General features: G+C 39.3%; 1 pseudogene; it reads left to right on the top strand.

Moving 5' to 3' along the window:
* LOC100731760 (TNF receptor-associated factor 4-like) overlaps positions 1–5,207 on the top strand; it is a 103,300-nt pseudogene extending 98,093 nt beyond the window's left edge.
* Positions 5,208–12,793: the final 7,586 nt, after the last annotated feature.

Below are 12,793 nucleotides of genomic sequence, written 5' to 3'. Positions count from 1 at the left end.
TAGTTTCCATGTGTTTGCGGAATTTTTGCAGTATCCTTTGTCATTAATTTCTAATTTCAGAGCGCTATGATCCGATAATATGCAAGGGATGATTTCAACTCTTTTGCATTTGCTTGAATATGTTCTGTGAGCTAATATATGGTCTATTTTAGAAAATGATCCATGTACTGCTGAGAAGAATGTGTATTCTGATGTTGTTGGGTGGAACATTCTGTATATGTCTATCAAACCCATTTGTTCACAGGTGTGATTCAGTTCTGTTATTTCTTTGCTCATTTTCTGTCTGGTTGATCTGTCCCTTGGTGTCAGTGGTGTATTAAGGTCTCCTGTTACAATTGTGTTACTGATAATTTGAGTTTTCATTTCTGTTAATAATTGTTTTATATAACTGGGTGCTCTGGAGTTTGGTGCGTATATATTTAAGATAGTTATCTCTTCCTCTTGGAGTTTTCCCCTTACGAGTATGTAGTGACCTTCTTTGTCCTTTATGGTCATTGTTGGTTTAAAGTTCACGTTGTCTGCAAACAGAATGGCTACTCCTGCCTTTTTTTGGATTCCTGCTGCATGAAGAATTGTTTTCCATCCTTTGACTTTCAGTCTGTGAGTATCTTTCTGGGTTAGATGGGTTTCCTGTAAACAGCATATGGTTGGATTTTGTTTCTTGATCCATTCTGCTAGTCTGTTTCTTTTGATTGGTGCATTGAGACCATTTACATTAATGGTTATTACTGTTAAATGCTGGTTAATTGTAGGAATGTTATCTCTCTGCTGTTGCATCTTTATCTTTCGGTTCTGTTTAATTATTTGCTTTGCTTAGTGGTTTTTTCCTTTGTGTATCTAAACTGTCTTTCAATATTTTTTGCAGGGTTGGTTTGGTGTTCATGAAGTTCTTCAGCTGTTCTTTGTCATGGAAGTATCGTATTGCACCATCTATTTTGAATGATAGTTTTGCAGGATATATCAGTCTTGGTTGGAAATCATTTTGCTTTAGGATCTGGAATACTTCACTCCATGCTCTTCTTGACTTTATCGTTTGTGCTGAGAAGTCTGCTGTGATTCTGATAGGTTTTCCTTTATAAGTGATTTGTCTTTTCTCTCTGACAGCTTTTAATAATCTATTCTTGTGTTGGATTTCTGGGATGGTGACTATTATATGTCTGGGTGTAGTTTTATTTTGGTTATGACTGTTTGGAGTTCTATATGCTTCACTGATCCTGATGTCAGTTTCTGATCTCATGCTTGGGAAATTTTCAGCTATTACTTCTCTAAATATCCTCCTGACATCCTTCATGTTGTCTCCCTCTCTTTCATTAATCCCTATCATTCTTATGTTATTCTTCTTTGCATCGTCTTGCAGTTGTTGAATTGTTGTTTCCTGGTTCCTTGTTATTTTTAAAAGATCTTTCCTTTCCTGTTCACTAGCTGCAATCCTGTCTTCAAGGTCTGAAATTCTATCTTCACTTTCATTAAGGCGGTTTTTACAACTTTCAGTGGAGTTTTTTATTTCCTGTATATCTCTGTGCATCTGCATTATGTATTCTGTTTGTTTCTTATATTGCTCGTCTAGGGATTCTATATTTTTGTTTAGTTCCTCCAATTTTTTATCTGTGTTTTCTTTAGATATATTTAGAATCTCTTTCATTTCTTTTAACATTTCTTCTTTTATCTGGGAGATTATTTCGAGTTTGAATTTCTTTAAAGCTTCCTGGAGTTGCTTGTCAATTTCAGTGGCTATTGTGTCCGATATATGAGGTGGATGGGATATATTTTCTTCTATATACATCGCTCCTAGGGTTTCTTGAGATTGGCTGGAGGTTTGAGGTTGTAATTTGGTCTTTTGTTTTGTCATTTTCCTATATTTCTGTGTTTCAAGTGTTATTTGAAAGCTTCCTCAGGATCTGTTGAAAATCCCCTTCTATGTTTGGAGCTACTGGGACTCTGGCGCCGCGCTACTCCAAGCCATTAGGCCTACAGAACCAGTGGCCCTCCTCTGCCTGCTCAGAACTCCGCAGTTCCAGACAAGCTGGGCCTCAGGGACACTGTGCGCCCACCTGCCCCTTGGAAGCTCCACAGTTCTTCAATCGCAGCCGGGTTAGGGTACTCACCACAGGCTGCAGTGCTTCAGGAACCTGTGGACCCTCCCTGGTTGCAGAGATATCCACAGCCCTCCAGACACGCAGAGAGGCCAGTGAGGGCACCCCAGATCTGCCCAGCTCCTCCTCTGCAGACCTATGGCCAGGCACGGCAGCTACACAGGCTGGGCTAGGCTGGTAGTGTGGGCCAGCCCACCTATCGGGAGCTCAGCAGGTCTCCAAATGAAGCCAGGAATGGGGAGGCTGATGTGGAAGCCTCAAACCCACCTCTCCCTTTCACTGCACCTGGAAGCCTGAGGGAACTCCAGCAGTCTGGGCGCAGATATCCAGAGTCCTCCAGACACGCAGAGAGGCCAGTGAGGGCACCCCAGATCTGCCCAGCTCCTCCTCTGCAGACCTATGGCCAGGCGCGGCAGCTAAACAGGCTGGGCTAGGCTGGTAGTGTGGGCCAGCCCACCTATCGGGAGCTCAGCAGGTCTCCAAATGAAGCCGGGAGTGGGGAGGCTGATGTGGAAGCCTCAAACCCACCTCTCTCCTTCACTGCACCTGGAAGCCTGAGGGAACTCCAGCAGTCTGGGCGCAGAAATCCAGAGTCCTCCAGACACGCAGAGAGGCCAGTGAGGGCACCCCAGATCTGCCCAGCTCCTCCTCTGCAGACCTATGGCCAGGCGCGGCAGCTAAACAGGCTGGGCTAGGCTGGTAGTGTGGGCCAGCCCACCTATCGGGAGCTCAGCAGGTCTCCAAATGAAGCCGGGAATGGGGAGGCTGATGTGGAAGCCTCAAACCCACCTCTCTCCTTCACTGCACCTGGAAGCCTGAGGGAACTCCAGCAGTCTGGGCGCAGAAATCCAGAGTCCTCCAGACACGCAGAGAGGCCAGTGAGGGCACCCCAGATCTGCCCAGCTCCTCCTCTGCAGACCTATGGCCAGGCGTGGCAGCTAAACAGCCTGGGCTAGGCTGGTAGTGTGGGCCAGCCCACCTATCGGGAGCTCAGCAGGTCTCCAAATGAAGCCAGGAATGGGGAGGCTGATGTGGAAGCCTCAAACCCACCTCTCTCCTTCACTGCACCTGGAAGCCTGAGGGAACTCCAGCAGTCTGGGCGCAGAAATCCAGAGTCCTCCAGACACGCAGAGAGGCCAGTGAGGGCACCCCAGATCTGCCCAGCTCCTCCTCTGCAGACCTATGGCCAGGCGCGGCAGCTAAACAGCCTGGGCTAGGCTGGTAGTGTGGGCCAGCCCACCTATCGGGAGCTCAGCAGGTCTCCAAATGAAGCCGGGAGTGGGGAGGCTGATGTGGAAGCCTCAAACCCACCTCTCTCCTTCACTGCACCTGGAAGCCTGAGGGAACTCCAGCAGTCTGGGCGCAGAAATCCAGAGTCCTCCAGACACGCAGAGAGGCCAGTGAGGGCACCCCAGATCTGCCCAGCTCCTCCTCTGCAGACCTGCTTGCACCGTGGCTCGTGCGTTGGGGGCGGACCCGAGCCTTCCGTGTCCCAAGCTTAATATGAATCCACAAGAGCGTGGAACATAAATGACACCACAGATTAAGACCACGTGAGCTAAGGACAACGTTTTTCTCTTTTTCTCATCAGCTATCCATTCCTTGGGTATAGAGGTACAGAAACACCACTTCCTTTGTTTCTGAACAATATGGCTACATAGCCTAAAGTAATTCTTGGAGGAGTCTAAATGAGTAATTAGTCCACCTCCACAGCAGCTGAACAGCAAATGAGATCTGAGTGGGGTGTCAGAGTACTAAGATTCACGTGGTAAATGCTATTGTAGTTGTTTAAAAACACTCATTTCCCTTCTAGCCATCAACTCACCATCTCACACTCAACACCTGCTACTTTTAATGTCATTTGTTTCATCATGTGTTCTCCAAGAGAATTTCATTGTCTATGTATATGAATAATATCTATACCCTCAACTAAATTCCACACTTTATGAGATAAAAGGCAAAATCTTTGTAACCCTTAATATTTCACATTATGAATTTAGAACACTGATGCAAAGAAATAACTTTAAGAATAGATGGATTGGCCAGTTGGTGCTGCCCAGAGGCCAGCAATGAGGGATCGAGGCATGGGCTGTGAGGTTCTCCTGTCCCCCTAGCCTGTGCCCATCCGCTGTATCCGACTTCAACCATAAGTTCCTAAAGAAGCCCAACTGGCATCACCTGTGGTCACTATGTTGAAGTCCAATGCATGAGCCCATGTATGATTCGATCTGTGGCCATTGCTTCTGTGATACCTGCCTGCAAGCAGTTCTCAGTGAAGGAGTTTTCAAATGCCCTGAGGACCAACTTCCTCTGGACTCTACAAAGATCTACACAGATCCAGAGCTGGAGAGCAGGTATTAAGTCTACTTGTGTTCTGAATCCATAGTGAGGAGGGCTGCGACCAGAGCAGGCCCGTTGGTCAGCTTCGGGCCACCAGAATACCTGTAGCTTCAAAGTAGCCCGTACTCCAATCACTGCCCCAACAAGCAGAGCTACTGCAATCTACCTGTACACTTGCAGCACAAATGCCCCAAATAGCACCTCAATGAGAGTTCTGTGACTTCAGTGGGGGCCTATGAGAGCCACAAAGGCATGTGACCTGTAAAGAGTGTATACTATGAGAACAAATGTGGTGCCTGTATTCTACAGCAACCACTGACCCAACATGAGACTTCAGAGTGCCCCAAGTGTACCCAGTCTTGCACCTACCATACCAAGGAGTTTATCTTCAACAGTATCCAGAGCCACCATTTGCCCTGCCCCAACCAGCATGGTGTGGGTACTGTGGCTCAGGAGGATCTATCAGTCATCTGAAGGATAGCTGTAGCCTGCCTTGGTGCTGTGCCTGTACAAAGACTCTGACTGTGCTAAGCTTGAAATCACACAGCATGTGAAGGACAGTGTGAAGCCACATCTGGCTATGATGTGTGCCCTTGTGAGCTGACAATGGCATGAGACTCGGAAACTTGGTGAGAGATGGAGGAGTTATCTGTTGGCAGTGGCAGGGTGCTCATCTGGAAGACAGGAAGCTACAGATGATGTCTCCAAGGGGATAAGGCAAAGCCTAAACTTGAGTTCTTTAGCCTAGCCTTCTGCTCATATAAGTATAGCTAAGCTGCAGGTGTCTGAATTCTAATAATACTAGTTAAAACCTTTAATGTAAATGACCTCAATTCACTGATTAAAAGAAACAGACTGGCAGAGTGAATTGAGAAATAAAAATCCAACAAAATACTGTATGCAAGAAACACATATAGTTCAAAAAGAAACTCATAAACTGGATGTCAAAGCATGGAAAACAATATTCCATATTATAGAAACCAAAAAAAAAAAAAAAAGCAGAGGTAGCTATTCTTTTTGCAGACAATATGAACTTCAAGCCAAGAATAATCAGAAAAGGTAAATAAGGTCATTACACACTTGTTAGGGAAAAATTTCAAGAGGTAGAGAGAACAATTATAAATACATATGAATGAAGAACAAGAGAGAACAATTATAAATACATAAAAATACATATGGGAGCACTCAATTATATAAGGCAAATTAAATAAACAATAACATAATTAGGGGACCTTAACATCCCATTGTCACAAAGGGATAGATCAACTAGACAAAATTTAGCAAAGAATTAACAGAACTGAAATAAACTTGTGAACAAATGGACTTAGTATATGTTTACAAAGGCTTCTACTCAACGATATCTGAATATGCATTGTTCTTAGCTGCGTATGGGATGGTCTCAAAATAGACTGTACACTAGCCCACAGAACATTCTTAAGTAAATGCAAAGCAAATAGCACTATCCCATGCATATTAACTAGCCATAGTGTACTGAAATTAATGACAAGAAACCACAAAAGCTACATAAACACATGGAAATTAAATACTACTCTCCTAAACAAACAATGGGTCACACACATACCTAAAGAAGACATTAAAAATATCCAGAATCAAATGAAAGTGCATCTACAACTTACCAGCACATGTGGAGCACAATGGAAAACAGTCCTCAGAGGGAAACTTACAGTGGGGAATTCTCACATCATGAAAATGAAACAAGCACACACACACACAAAAAAAAAACACCTGATGCTGTACCTCATGCTTATAGAAAAAGAAGAGCAAGTCAAGCCCCATGCCCAAAGAAGGGAAAAAATTATAAAGATTGAAGCAGAAACAAACATAATTAAGACTAAAAATATAATATAAAGAATTAATGAATCATAATTGGTTCACTGAAAGAAAAAATAAAAATGATAAACTCCCAGCCAAACATCAATATTAGAAAAGAAAACTCAAATTCATGCAATAAAGAATGAAAAGGGTCAAATAACTACATCCTGAGGAAATTCACAGGATAATCAATACCTAAATGGAAATTCATAGGGTAGAAAACACAGAAGAAATTGACAGATTCTTAGAATTACAAAAGCTGTGTCAAGAAGATATAACATTTTTGAATAACCCGACATCAATTAATAAAACTGAAAATGTAATTATAAATTTACCAACAAAGAAAAATCTTGATGAATTCATGGCAAAATTCCACAGGAAATTTAGAGAAGTAACACCAATACTCCTGAAACTGTTTAATGAAATTTAAAGAGAAGCAATCCTCCATAAATCATTACTGGAGGCAAGTATTAACTGATACCAAAACCAGAGAAAGACTTTCCAAAAAAGACAACTACTGACCAAAATCCTTAATGAATATAGAAGCAAAATCTCAGTAAAATACTAACCAACCAGAATGCAGCAAGTCATCAAGAAGATTATATACCATGAAAATGGGATTCATCCCATGATGCAGGAATGGTTCAACATATGCAAATCACTAAATGTAATACAACATAACAACAGAGCCAAAAGCAAAGATTCCAAGATCATCTCAATAGATGAAGAAAAGTCTTTTTGACAAAGTCCAACACTCATTCATGATAAAAACCCTACAGACACTTGAAACAGATTGTTTCTACTTCAATCTGATAAAAGCCATCCATGACAAACCAACAGCCAAAATCATACTAAATGAATAAAAATTGAAAGCTTTCAACCTAAGATCAGAAACAAGAAAAGGCTGTTCACTATCATCTCTCTTATTGAGTATAGTTCTAGAAACAATCAGAGCAATTAGACAAGAGAAAGAAATAAAAAGGAATACGCATAGGCAGGAAGAGGTGAAATTCTTATTCATAGATAGTATTATAGTCTACATGGAACATCCTAAAAACTTCACCCAAAGACTTCCAGATTTAATAAATTCAGCAGCACAGCTGAATACAAAGCCAAAAATTAAAAGTCAATAGCATTGCTATACACAACAACAAACTCATTGAGAAAGGAATCAGGAAAACCACATCTTTTATAGTAGCAACCAAAAAAAAAAAATGAAATACTTAGAAATCAATCTAACAAAGGAAGGAAAAGATTTGTACATTGAAATGTATAGTACTATGAAAACAAAAATCAAAGAGGATTTCAGAAATGGAAAGATATTCCTTTCTCATGGATAGGAAGAACCAACATTGTGAAAAGGCCATACTCTCAAAATTATTATATAATTTTAATGAAATTTCAATTAAATGCCATTATCATACTTCACAGAGCTAAAAAAATTTCCTGCAATTAGAAGGAATTCAGATGGAACCAAAAGTGACCTACAGTAGCAAAGGTAATTGTAGGCAATAAAGGCAAGGCAGGCAGTATCACAATCCCTGACTTTAAATTATGCTACAAATCTACTGTAATAAAGTCATCAAGGTATTGGCAAAAAAAAAAAAAAAATAGACCTGAGGATTAATGGAACGGAAGATGCAGACACAACTACAAAGACACTCAGCAACCTTATGTTTTACAAAGGAACCAAACGTGTTCACAGCAAGAAACATAGCCTCTTTAATAAATGGTGCTGGAAAAACTGACTTTCCACATATTGAGGACTAAAATTAGACTCATGTCTATCACCACGCACTAAACCAAAGTCAAAGTGGATCAACGATCTAAATATTAAAACAGAAGCACTAAATCTACTGGAAGAAAAAGTATGTAGAAATCATGAAGACAGGGGTAGGCAGAGATTTCATGAAGAAAAACCAAGATGTATGGAAAATACTTCAAAGTATCCACACCTGGGGTCTCATTTTATAAGTGTTTTTGCACATCAAAAAAAAAATCACTAACAGATTGAAAAGAAAACTCATGAATTAGAAAAATATTTGTCCAATGGTCTCTCAAGCAAAGAATTTCTACCTAGAATGCAAAAAGACTTTAAACATATCAGGTACACAAAATTCAAAGACCCAATCTAAAAATAAGTATATGAGATGAATACAAAACTAACTAGAAATCATGCTCAGAAGTGAAATGAATCGTTTGCATGTGCAAATGTCATATTGTCTTCCTTGTATAAGAAACTGAAAGAGTAAATAAGATCAAAGTCTACAATAGATATTGTGAAAGGGGAAGAAACTGCTCAAAAAGAAGGAACAACTGAGACAGGGGAAAGGAGAAAAACAAGAAAGAAAATAAAAGTAAATCTATAAATATATACAAGATAGCTAATTGTACCAGTAATTCTATCAGTTCACTGACAGGAACATTTAATGCTTATACTGTTTGATTAATTTTTGCATACCTATATCTTATAAGCTGAACAGCTATTATAAAGATAAAAATTTGCAGTATAGTAACTTGTTAATTTCATATCATCTCATTTTGAAATTCTGTATCATTTTTATTTTTTAAATTCTTTTTAAAATAGAAAAATATTTAAAACAGAATAGATGGGCTAACAGAAGTTAATAGGGTAGTTAATAGGGTAATGGCAGGGGCTATTATTCTATGAATATTAAATTTACAGTTTCTGTAACAGTGAACTAAGTACAATTATTCTCATACTTTGATCAAAAAGTTAAGCAAATCATATATGTTTTCCTTAATAAGGGGAGCTGCAGCATTAATTTCAAGCAGTCTGACTTTATTGTCCTGTGCTAGTCAATGACAAAACACCACACAGTGGTTGCTTCCTGAATGATGGAATGAATCAAATTCACACAAAATGGAGAGAGTGAGTGAGAGAGAGAGAGAGAGAGAGAGAGAGAGAGAGAGAGAGAAGGTAATAAAATGGAGGAAGGAAGAAAGGAAGACAGAAGGCATGCAGACTTACAGATGCACATGACATATATGATTCAGGCAGGAGCTTTTGAGTATCTTATGATAAACAGCACTTTAATTAGATAATCTTTGTAATCAGACATTGGCTGTCACTCATAAGCAGATTTCCCAGCTTCAGATTTGTTGATTCCTCATGCCAGGCTGTAAAGACCAAGTTTATAGAAATGTCGTTCCCAGTATTCAGAACTAAGAGGCTTAGAAAATTCAACCATGCTAGCTGTACAAGTCACCCCACTACTTCATGTATTTTTTAGTAGATGTGGTTATGATATTGAGCTTTTCAACAGACCAACTGTGAATACAGCAATAAAAAAGCACTCAAGAAAAGGTGGTAGCTTCTCATTGGGAAAGCAACAATTTAAACATAACGGGAAGCACAGCACCTTTCAAGAATGGAAGAGAATAGGATACTAATCATGTAAAACATTTGGTTTCCTAGGTATCCAGATGGGAAATTTATAGTCACTGAGGTTTGGAAAGGAACTTGAAAGTCAATCTATTCAAACCTTTCAGTGGCATCTGGCTGATGCAGAGACTTTATTATTTAAAATTATTTCTCCTGCAAGAAGACCTCCCATTAATTGGTTTATTTATTATTATTATTTTAAGGTTAAGATTTCAAATTAAGAGCAGACACATTCAATATCTTCTGCTACATTGAAACTAAGCTTGATTACAGCCTTACTTCATCAGATATCCTTTTTAATAAATAACCCACAATGTCTAGTCATCATCAGAATGTAGGTTGAGCCTCCCATATTGTGTGAGAACATTCTGCTCAATTTATTATAACTTTTGTGATGCATAAGAGGAAAGGGAACAGCCTGGTGTAGATTTCCAAGGCACAGTGTAGGAGGAACTATGTGTGGACAAATCTTGTTATTTGTTAGTAGGATTTATCCACATAGCTTCTGCCCAGTCTACCCAATGCTTTGAAATATTTCAGCTGCTTTCAGCCCCTATTAAATCCAATTGGCAGGAATATCAGTACTAGAACTCAACCCACAAACAGAAGCACAATTCCCATAAAAAATACACCAGTGGCAAATACAGTAATTAAATCCACCATACAGCCAAAATTTCCATAGTAGGTCACCAGCTGGAGAATTCATTTGCCATGCTAGATTCACTTCTAAAGTAAGATATTTCAAGTTTAACTGGATATTGCTTCATAATAGTGACTCCCAAATAGCAGTTGTTAGCTGGGTGTGATTTTGCTTCCCACAGTACATTTGGCAATTGGAAAAAATTTTGATTGCCACCACTGAGTGGTGCTACCCATCAAGTGGATGGAGACCAGAAATACTGCTGCACACTCCCATGCAACAGAATGCCCCCAATATAATTTATATCTAGATGTCCCCCAATAGCTTCATATGCTTATTTCTGAGGCTTTGGGAAGGTGATTGGCTTATGAAAGAATACAGATTACTTGCTGTTAGGTGTGCTCTTGTACTGATCAGAAGAGGCAGGCCATTGAGGATGTGGCCTGGAAGAATCGTCCTCGTTTTTCTCTCTGCTTCTGGACACTCACCTTCACTGGGCTTTTCCACCATGACTTCATGCCTGGGAACCAGCCAACTATTAACTAAAATGTGAGCCAAAAGATACTCTGCTCTTTAAAATTGTGGATATTTTTCCCAGAGATGAGCAAAGTGACTAAGACAATTCTACTCAAACAAAGAATTATCAAATAAATAATTTTAATACACCAATGTTGAAAGACCTGTTGCAGGACATGTCAGTCAGTGTAATACAGCTGTATGGGAACATCGTTTTTTATCAGCAATCAAGGTACAATCTACGGTGCCCATAAGGGAACAAGTAGTTTAAATGTACTCAAACTGATTCAGTGTCATATTTCCACATTGGTGACATGTACAATGCATTTCTCACTATGTATTTTAACCAGGATAAAAATAAGGTCCAGGGGCTGGGGGTTTAGCTCAGCGGCATAAGCGCCTGCCTTGAAAGCAGGCAGTCGTGAGTTCGATCCCCGGTACCGATAAAAAGGAAAAAGACAAAAAAAAAAAAAAAAAAAAAAGGTCCAAAACCAAATAGAAGAGCAAATGTAGATTATTTAAAAATGTCACTGCTTGAAGAGACTTTCCTAGCCCTGCACGCCTAAATTCTATTTCCTAAAGTATTAGTGCAGCAAGACACACGGGTATTGCCAAAGTGAGAAGAATGCCAGATCAAACGACCTGGTGAAATATTGTTTTGAAATGACTGAAACACATTTGAATCCTGAAGAAATATTGACACAAATTATATTTTTAAAATTTTCAGACAGATTGTGTTATGTTGCTCAATCTAGTCTTGAACTTGTGATCTAAAATGATCCTCCAAGTCTGAGAGCCAAGACTACGCGGCATGCCCCACCAAAACTAGTTTTTGTTACATTTTAAAATGCTCATATGCATCACAGTTTTCTAAGAGACTAAAAGAAAAATGAAATATAGATTTTATAACACATTAGAGCATGGAATCTTTTATTTCTATGATGTTTTTCAATCTTGTCTTAACAAAAGCAGCATGTTTACGGGTTGTTTAAAGGTTACAAACCAGTATACAAAAGTTGTTTCCCAGCACTTCTCACTAAGTAGGACAAAGGAAGAACCATAAGAAAGACCACTTCACCCAATTCATTGTCTCAGCCTACAGCGTTTCTTTTTATAGCTATAGCTTTGAAACATATTAATAACATTATTATACCATAGTATAAACTGCTTGGAATAAGTCAATACATGTGATTGAACACTTTCAAACCTGCTGTAATTAGATTTTGCAAGTCACAGAGTTGCATTATTGATTTTCCTTTCTCGTCCTCCTCTTGTTCCATATTTTCATCACCTTCTCTTTCACCATTACCACTACATCTTGAATATGAACTTTGTCACTAATATTCTCCAATGGGCTAGGGTCTTTGTGGCTCCACTCCTGAAAACAGTGGGTATCACACTGGAGCTATCCAACCTCTGTAGAATTAGCGAGTATCTAATACAACAGATAAAGCACAGGAAGCACACACACAGTAATTTGAAGGTAGAAGTACATATTCTGGTTGTTTGTTTGTTTGTTTGTTTGTTTGGTATCAGGGATCACCAGGCAGGCACTTATGCCGCTGAGCTAAATCTCTAGCCCCGAAGCATATATTCTTAAAATAAACTAACTACACTGATGGCACTTTGCAAGTCATTTTTTCATATATTACTTCACTGAAATATTAAGAAGTAATTGACATATCAAATGATAAAGCAAAGAAATCAAAAACAATATATTCTTCAGGAATTGTTCTAATAGAAACTAAAGAATAAGTGACAAGCAATGTGGTAAACTTTTTTCATTCCTTCCTTTCTGCACTGTGAGACAAGTAGTTTACAAATCCAGCCTGAATTTACTTTATTCTTAAGCCTTTTGACTTACATTCATTTGATTTTATGCAAAATGCCAATTATTTTTCTGGGCAAATTTTCTCAATGCAGATACAAGAATAGATATTATGATGAGCAATGAACTTTCCTGAC

This window comes from Cavia porcellus, unplaced genomic scaffold (genome assembly GCF_034190915.1).
Source record: "Cavia porcellus strain 051 isolate PalLab524CR breed Dunkin Hartley unplaced genomic scaffold, mCavPor4.1 scaffold_13, whole genome shotgun sequence".
NCBI lineage: Eukaryota > Metazoa > Chordata > Mammalia > Rodentia > Caviidae > Cavia > Cavia porcellus.
This window is presented reverse-complemented; position numbering and strand designations above follow the sequence as displayed.